The sequence below is a fragment of the Arachis duranensis genome, chromosome 7 (assembly GCF_000817695.3).
Source record: "Arachis duranensis cultivar V14167 chromosome 7, aradu.V14167.gnm2.J7QH, whole genome shotgun sequence".
Classification (NCBI taxonomy): Eukaryota; Viridiplantae; Streptophyta; class Magnoliopsida; order Fabales; family Fabaceae; genus Arachis; species Arachis duranensis.
The window spans coordinates 163,798-171,630 of NC_029778.3; the positions used below are offsets into that span (position 1 = coordinate 163,798).

Below are 7,833 nucleotides of genomic sequence, written 5' to 3' on the forward strand. Positions count from 1 at the left end.
CTAAACCCTAAACCCTAAACCCTAAACCCTAAACCCTAAACCCTAAACCCTAAACCCTAAACCCTAAACCCTAAACCCTGACCCCTGAACCCTGACCCCTGAACCCTGAACCCTGAACCCTGAACCCTGAACCCTGAACCCTGAACCCTGAACCCTGAACCCTGAACCCTGAACCCTAAACCCTAAACCCTAAACCCTAAACCCTAAACCCCTAACCCTAAACCCCTAACCCCTAAACCCTGAACCCCTGAACCCTGAACCCTGAACCCTGAACCCTGAACCCTGAACCCTGAACCCAGAAAAACCATAGAAAACCTTAGAAAATCCTAGAAAAACCCTCGAAAACCATAGAAAACCCTAAAAAATTCTCGAAAATCCTAGAAAATACTAGAAAAACCCTAAAAAACTCTCAAAAACCTTAAAAAACCCTCGAAAACCCTAGAAAAAGCCTAGAAAATCCTAGAAAATCCTAGAAAAACCCTCAAAAACCCTAGAAAATCCTAGAAAACCCTAAAAAAACCATAAAAACCTAGAAAACCCTAGAAAACCCTAGAAAACCACTAGAAAATCCTAGAAAAGCATAGAAAACCCTAGAAAATCCTAAAAAACCCTAGAAAACCCTAGAAAAACCCTAGAAAATCCTAGAAAAGCATAGAAAAACCCTAGAAAATCTTAGAAAATCCTAGAAAAACCCTCGAAAACCATAGAAAACCCTAAAAAACTCTCGAAAATCCTAGAAAAACCCTCAAAAACACTAGAAAATCCTAGAAAACCCTAGAAAAACCCTAAAAAACCTAGGAAACCCTAGAAAACCCTAAAAAACCCTAGAAAATCCTAGAAAAACCATAGAAAATTTTAGAAAATCCTAGAAAAACCCTCGAAAATCGTAGAAAACCATAAAAATCTCTCGAAAATCCTAGAAAATACTAGAAAAACCCTAAAAAACCCTAAAAAATCCTAAAAACCCTAGAAAACGCTAGAGAACCCTAGAAAATCCTAGAAAAACCCTCGAAAACCCTAGAAAATCCTAGAAAACCCTAAAAATCCTAGAGAATCCTAGAAAACCCTCGAAAACCATAGAAAACCCTAAAATACCCTTGAAAACCCTAGAAAATACTAGAAAAACCCTAAAAAAACCTCAAAAACCCTAGAAAAATCCTAGAAAATCATAGAAAACCCTAGAAAAACCCTCAAAAACCCTAGAAAATCCTAGAAAACCCTAGAAAAACCCTCGAAAACCATAGTAAATCCTAAGAAAATAATAGAAAACCCTATAAATCTAAAGAAAACCGACAAAAAACCCTAGAAAAACCCTCGAGAATCCTAGAAAGTCGTAGAAAAACATAGAAAATGCAAGAAAACTCCTAGAAAAACCTAAAAAACCCTCAGAAATCCCGAGAAAACCCTAAAAAACCCTCAGAAATCCCTAGAAATCCCTAAAAAATCTGAGAAAATCATAGAAAGTCCATGAAAATCCTAGAAAACTCAAGAAAAACCTAGAAAAACCCTAAAAAATCTTAGAAAATCCTAGAAAAACCCTCGAAAACCATAAAAAACCCTAAATAACTCTCGGAAATCCTAGAAAATATTAGAAAAACCTCGAAAACCCTAGAAAAACCCTCAGAAATCCCTAGAAATCCCTAAAAAATCTGAGAAAATCATAGAAAGTCCATGAAAATCCTAGAAACCCAAGAAAAACCTAGAAAAACCCTAGAAAATCTTAGAAAACCCTAGAAAAACCCTCGAAAACCATAGAAAACCCTAAAAAACTCTCAGAAATCCTAGAAAATATTAGAAAAACCCAAAAAAATCTCGAAAACCCTAGAAAACCCTAGAAAACCCTAGAAAAATCCTCGAAAACCCTAGAAAATCCTAGAAAACCCTAGAGAATCCTTGAAAAACCCTCGAAAATCCTAGAAAAGCGTAGAAAATCATAGAAAACCCTAGAAAACACCTAGAAAAACCTAGAAAATCCTAGACTACCCTCAGAAATCCCTAGAAAACCCAAGAAAACCCTAGAAAACCTTAGAAAATCCGAGAAAAACCCTCAAAAACCATAGAAAAACTTAAAAAACCCTCGAAAATCCTAGAAAATACTAGAAAAACCCTAAAATAACCCTCGAAAACCCTAGAAAAACCCTAGAAAACTTTAAAAACCCTTGAAAACCGTAGAAAAACCCTCAAAAACCCTATAAAATCCTAGAAAACCCTAGAAAAACCCTAGAAAATCCTAAAAAAGCATAGAAAACCCTAGAAAAACCTAGGAAAACCTAGGAAACACTAGAAAAGCGTAAAAAACCCTCGAAAATCCTAGAAAAACCCTAGAAAAACTTAGGAGATACTAGAAAAACCCTCGAAAACCCTAGAAAATCTTAGAAAACCCAAGAAAACCCAAGAAAATCCTAGAAAACCCTCAAAAACCATAGAAAACCCTAAAAAACCCTTGAAAACCCTACAAAATACTAGAAAAACCCTAAAAAATCCTCGAAAACCCTAGAAAAACCCTAAAAAATTCCAGAAAACCCTAGAAAAACCTCAAAAACCCTAGAAAATCATAGAAAACCCTATAAATCCCTAGAAAACCCTAGAAAAACCCTCGAAAATCCTAGAAAATCGTAGAAAACCATAGCAAACACAAGAAAACTCCTAGAAAAACCTAAAAAACCCTCAAAAATCCCTAAAAAACCCTAAAAAACCCTCAGAAATCCCTAGAAAATCCTAAAAAACCAAGAAAATCTTCGAAAACCCTTGAAAGTCCTAGAAAACCTAAGAAAACCCTAGAAAAACCCTAGAAAACCTTAGAAAATCCTAGAAAAACCCTCGAAAACCATAGAAAATCTTAAAAAACTCTAGAAATCCCTTGAAAACCCTAAAAAAACTCTCGAAAACCCTAGAAAATCCTAGAACTAGAAAAACCCTCAAAAACCCTAGAAAATCCTAGAAAACCCTAGAGAATCCTAGAAAAACCCTCGAAAACCATAGAAAACCCTAAAACACTCTCGAAAACCCTAGAAAACCCTAAGAAAACCATAGAAAACCCTATAAATCCAAAGAAAACCCTAGAAAACCCTAGAAAAACCCTCGAAAATCCTAGAAAGTCGTAGAAAACCATAGGAAACACAAGAAAACTCCTAGAAAAACCTAAAAAACCCTCAGAAATCCCTAGAAAGTCCTAAAAAATGCTCAGAAATCCCTAGAAATCCCTAAAAAATCCAAGAAAATCATAGAAAATCCTTGAAAATCCTAGAAAACCCAAGAAAAACCTAGAAAAACCCTAGAAAATCCTAGAAAAACCCTCGAAAACCATAGAAAACGCTAAAAAACTCTCGAAAATCCTAGAAAATATTAGAAAAACCCTAAAAAACCCTCGAAAACCCTAGAAAAACCTAGAAAACCCTAGAAAACACTAGAAAAACCCTCGAAAACCCTAGAAAATCTTAGAAAGCCCTAGAAAATCCTAGAAAAATCCTAGAAAATCCTAAAAAAGTGTAGAAAATCATAGAAAACCTTAGAAAACACCTAGAAAAACCTATAATACCCTCAGAAATCCCTAGAAAACCCAAGAAAACCCTAGAAAACCTTAGAAAATCTGAAAAAACCCTCGAAAACCATAGAAAACCCTAAAAAACCCTCGAAAATACAAGAAAAACCCTTAAAAAACCCACGAAAACCCTAGAAAAACCCTAGAAAACTCTAAAAACCCTAGAAAAATCCTCAAAAACCCTAGAAAATCCTAGAAAACTCTAGAAAAACCCTAGAAAAGCGTAGAAAACCCTAGAAAAACCTAGGAAAACCTAGGAAACACTAGAAAAGCGTAAAAAACCCTCGAAAATACTAGAAAAACCCTAGAAAAACCTAGGAAACACTAGAGAAACCCTCGAAAACCCTAGAAAATCCTAGAAAACCCTAGAAAATCCTAGAAAACCCTCGAAAACCATAGAAAACCCTAAAAAACCCTTGAAAACACTAGAAAATACTAGAAAAACCCTAAAAAACCCTCAAAAACGCTAGAAAAACCTATAAAATTCCAAAAAACCCTCAAAAACCCTAGAAAATCCTAAAAAAATCCTAGAAAATCCTAGAAAAACCCTCGAAAACCATTGAAAACCCTAAAAACTCTCGAAAACCCTAGAAAACCTTAAGAAAATCATAGAAAACCCTATAAATCCAAAGAAAACCCTAGAAAACCCTAGAAAAACCCTCGAAAATCCTAGAAAATCGTAGAAAACCATAGCAAACACAAGAAAACTCCTAGAAAAACCTAGAAAAACCCTGGAAAATCCTAGAAAAATCCTCAAAAACTATAAAAAACCCTCGAAAACCCAAGAAAAACCTAAGAAAACCATAGAAATCCCTAGAAAACCTTAGAAAACCCCAAAAAAGATCTTAGAAAACTCTAAAAAACAAAAAAAATCTTAGAAAACCCTAGAAAAACTTAGAAGACCTTAAAAATAAAAAACCCTAGAAAATCCTAGGAAAAAATCGAAAACCATAGAAAACCCTAAAAAAGTCTCGAAAACCCTAGAAAATCATAGAAAATCCTACAAAAACCCTCGAAAACCATAAAAAATTCTAGAAAACCCCTACAAAAACTTAGAAAACCCTAGGAAACCCTAGAAAATCATAGAAAATCCTAGAAAAACCCAAAAAATCTTTAGAAAATCCTATAAAATCCTAGAAAAACTTTAGAAAATCCTATAAAATCCTAGAAAAATCCTCAAAAACCATAGAAAACTTTAAGAAAATCTTAGAAAACCCTAAAAATTACTAAAAAACCCTAGAAAACCCTAAAAAAACTCTAGAAAATCCTAGAAAATGGCAGAAAACCATAGAAAACCCTTAGAAAAAGCCCAGAAAACCCTTTAAAATCCCTAAAAAATGCTAGTAAATCGTAGGAAATCCAAAAATACCCTAAAAACCCTAGAAAAACACTAGAAAACCTTAGAAACTACTAGAAAACTCTAAAAAACTCTAGAAAACCCAAGAAAACACTAGAAAAACCCTAGAAAATCCTAAAAAATCCTAGAAACCCCTAGAAAACGGTAGAATATCCTAGAAAAACCCTCGAAAATCATGGAAAATACTAAAAAATCCTCGAAAATCCTAGAAAACCATAAGAAAACTCTAGAAAACCATAGAAAATACTAGAAAATCCTAAAAAATTCCAGAAAACCATTAGAAATCCCTAGAAAATCCTAGAAAATTCAAAAATACACTAAAAACACTATAAAACCTTAGAAAATAAAAAACCCTAGAAAACCTAAGAAAAACAATTGAAAACCATAGAATACTATAAAAAAAAGCCTAAAAAATCCTAGAAAATTCTAGAAAAACTTTCAAAAACCATAGAAAATCCTAGGAAACCGCTAGAAAAAACCTAGACAACCCTTAAAAATTCCTAGAAAACCTAAGAAAACCTAAGAAAACCCTAGAAAACCCTCGAAAATCCTAGAAAAATCCCAGAAAATCCTAGAAAATCCTAGAAAAACCGTCAAAAATAATAGAAAACCCTTAACAACCCACAAAAACCCTCAAAAACCTTAGAAAACTATAGAAATCCCTAGAAATCCCTAGAAAATCCTAAAATAACCATAGAAAACCCTAGAAAATCCTAAAAAAATCATAGAAAATCCTAGAAAATGGGAGAAAACCATCGAAACCCTAGAAAACCTTAGAAAACACTAAAAAACACTAGAAACCAAGGTTGCGAGAACCGGACCGGTCAATAAACCGGTGAGGTCACTGGTTCAATGGTTCACTGGTTCGACCGGAGTTCGACCGGGGTTCAACCGGTTTAATTAAATATTAAATAAAATTATTAAAAAACCTAAAAATAATTTTAAATATATAAATTCAATAATTTCTAACTTAATAAAATTTAAAATTTCACATAATAAATTATCCATTACTTAATATTAGAAGTTTACAAATAATTTCAAACATCAAAATTTAGGTCCATGTGGATGATCAAAGTTTCACACTTTGACTTGTGACTGATGAGCCATTATGAATGCTTTCATTATCTTTATGGGGTGGCATGGACTTTTTAGAGGGTAGACAAGATGGGATGGCTTTTCTTTACTTGAAAAGAAAAATGACATGTGAATTATGAAAGAAATGGACCACATCTTCAAACCATTTTGGAGGGACTTCTCTGCTTACTTGATCTCGTGGAAGGCTACATGCAAATGCCATTTGCTTCAATATATAACACATGCTTTACATTTCTCCAATAAAGTTTATTTCGAATGAGTTCTACAAAAGCTTACCCCAACCACTACCCTAGTAAGTTGTAGTTTATCTAAACACACACAAAGCTAATCTTAGAGATGTAAAATATATGTTGAAATTTTCAAATGTAATGATTATTATTGAGTATTTTCTATTTACAATTCTTAACTAATACCTTGGCAAAATCTTTACTAAAATACTTTCACAAGTAATAAGGTACTGTGTTTTTATTCTTAAACTGAACAAACTTGTAGCTTTGAAAAGCTTTATTTTTCAATGTAATGAAAAGAGTTCAAGTAATCATGTGAAACCTATGCCTTTGCCTATGGGACTATTCTATAGTTGTCTAACAACATATTTTGGTAAATGATCAGCATGTTCATGGAAGATATAGTTTAGCAATCAGAATCAACACAAGAGAAGAGTAGGACATCCATTCAAAGTATATATACACATACTTTTTCATTCAAAAATTCTTGGAGCCTTCGCTGGACGATTTGTATATCCTGTAAGCAGCAATGCACATTGTGAAGTTACCAATAACGGTCAGCGCCGCTTGAAGAGCCACCAATACATGCAACTCATTACAGAACCCCTCATTCATTTTGTATGTTCAACCTATTTCAATAAATTCGAGAGCACAAGTGCACAACTCATTAATCCTAAAATTATCAATAATTATAATATAATTGTGAATCATACAGAATTAGCATTTATATGATATTTATAGCATCAAATAACCCAATTCACTGATGAACAAATAACCTCAGCAAATAAATCAAAAACATTCAAAGAAAATCAAATTCATGAAGCAGCAAACAAAAATCAGAAGCAATCAAAACCCAATTCACTAATGAACAAATAACCTCAGCAAATAAATCAAAAAAATCAAAGAAAATCAAATTCATGAAGCAGCAAACAAAAATCAGAAGCAGCAAACAAAAATCATGAAGCAATCAAAAACAAATTCACTGATGAAGGTAGAAACATGTTTAAACAGATATAGGAACAGATATAGGAAGCAGAAACATGTTCAAATTCAACTTTAGCCCAATTTAAGCAGCAAAAAATTGAAGCATCAAAATTAAACAGATATAGGAACAGAAACATCAAATATAAACATGAAGTCATGAACAGAAAGGAACATGAACAGAGAGCAACATGTTTTCTGTGATACAGAGGAACAGGAACAAGAACAAGAGGTGCGACGGCGATGAGGGGCTGTGGCCTGTGCGAGGGTGAGAGGGTGAGAGAAACTAAGATACTGACTGAGGGTGGTGGCTGGTGGCAATTAGGGATTTAGGGTTCATGAAGGAAACCTGATGCTGATAGAGTGATAGCCCTTTTCTCTTTTTTTTTCTTCTTCAAAATGACGCCGTTTTGAAGTTTAGTATTCAAACCAATAAACCGTGAAAAAATCGGACGGTTCTTCCGGTTCACCGGTTAACTGCCGGTTCAACTGGTTTTTTCACCGATTTTTTGCCAACCGGTTTTTTACCTTACCCGGACTGGTTAGGTGACCAGTTCCCGATTTTTCCGATTGAACCGGCCGGTCCGGTTCGGTTTTCAGAACCATGCTAGAAACTTCAAGAAAAATCCTAA

The 7,833-nt window shown here is 33.9% G+C and overlaps 1 long non-coding RNA gene across 1 annotated transcript; it reads right to left on the reverse strand.

Annotated features, from left to right (window-relative positions):
- Nucleotides 1-5,884: 5,884 nt before the first annotated feature.
- Nucleotides 5,885-6,806, reverse strand: LOC107496101 (uncharacterized). Its single transcript, XR_001593570.3, has 2 exons — nt 6,690-6,806; nt 5,885-6,178 (listed from the first exon to the last, which is right to left on the reverse strand). It is a non-coding gene; the product is annotated as an uncharacterized LOC107496101 (long non-coding RNA).
- Between the last annotated feature and the right edge of the window lie 1,027 nt (nt 6,807-7,833).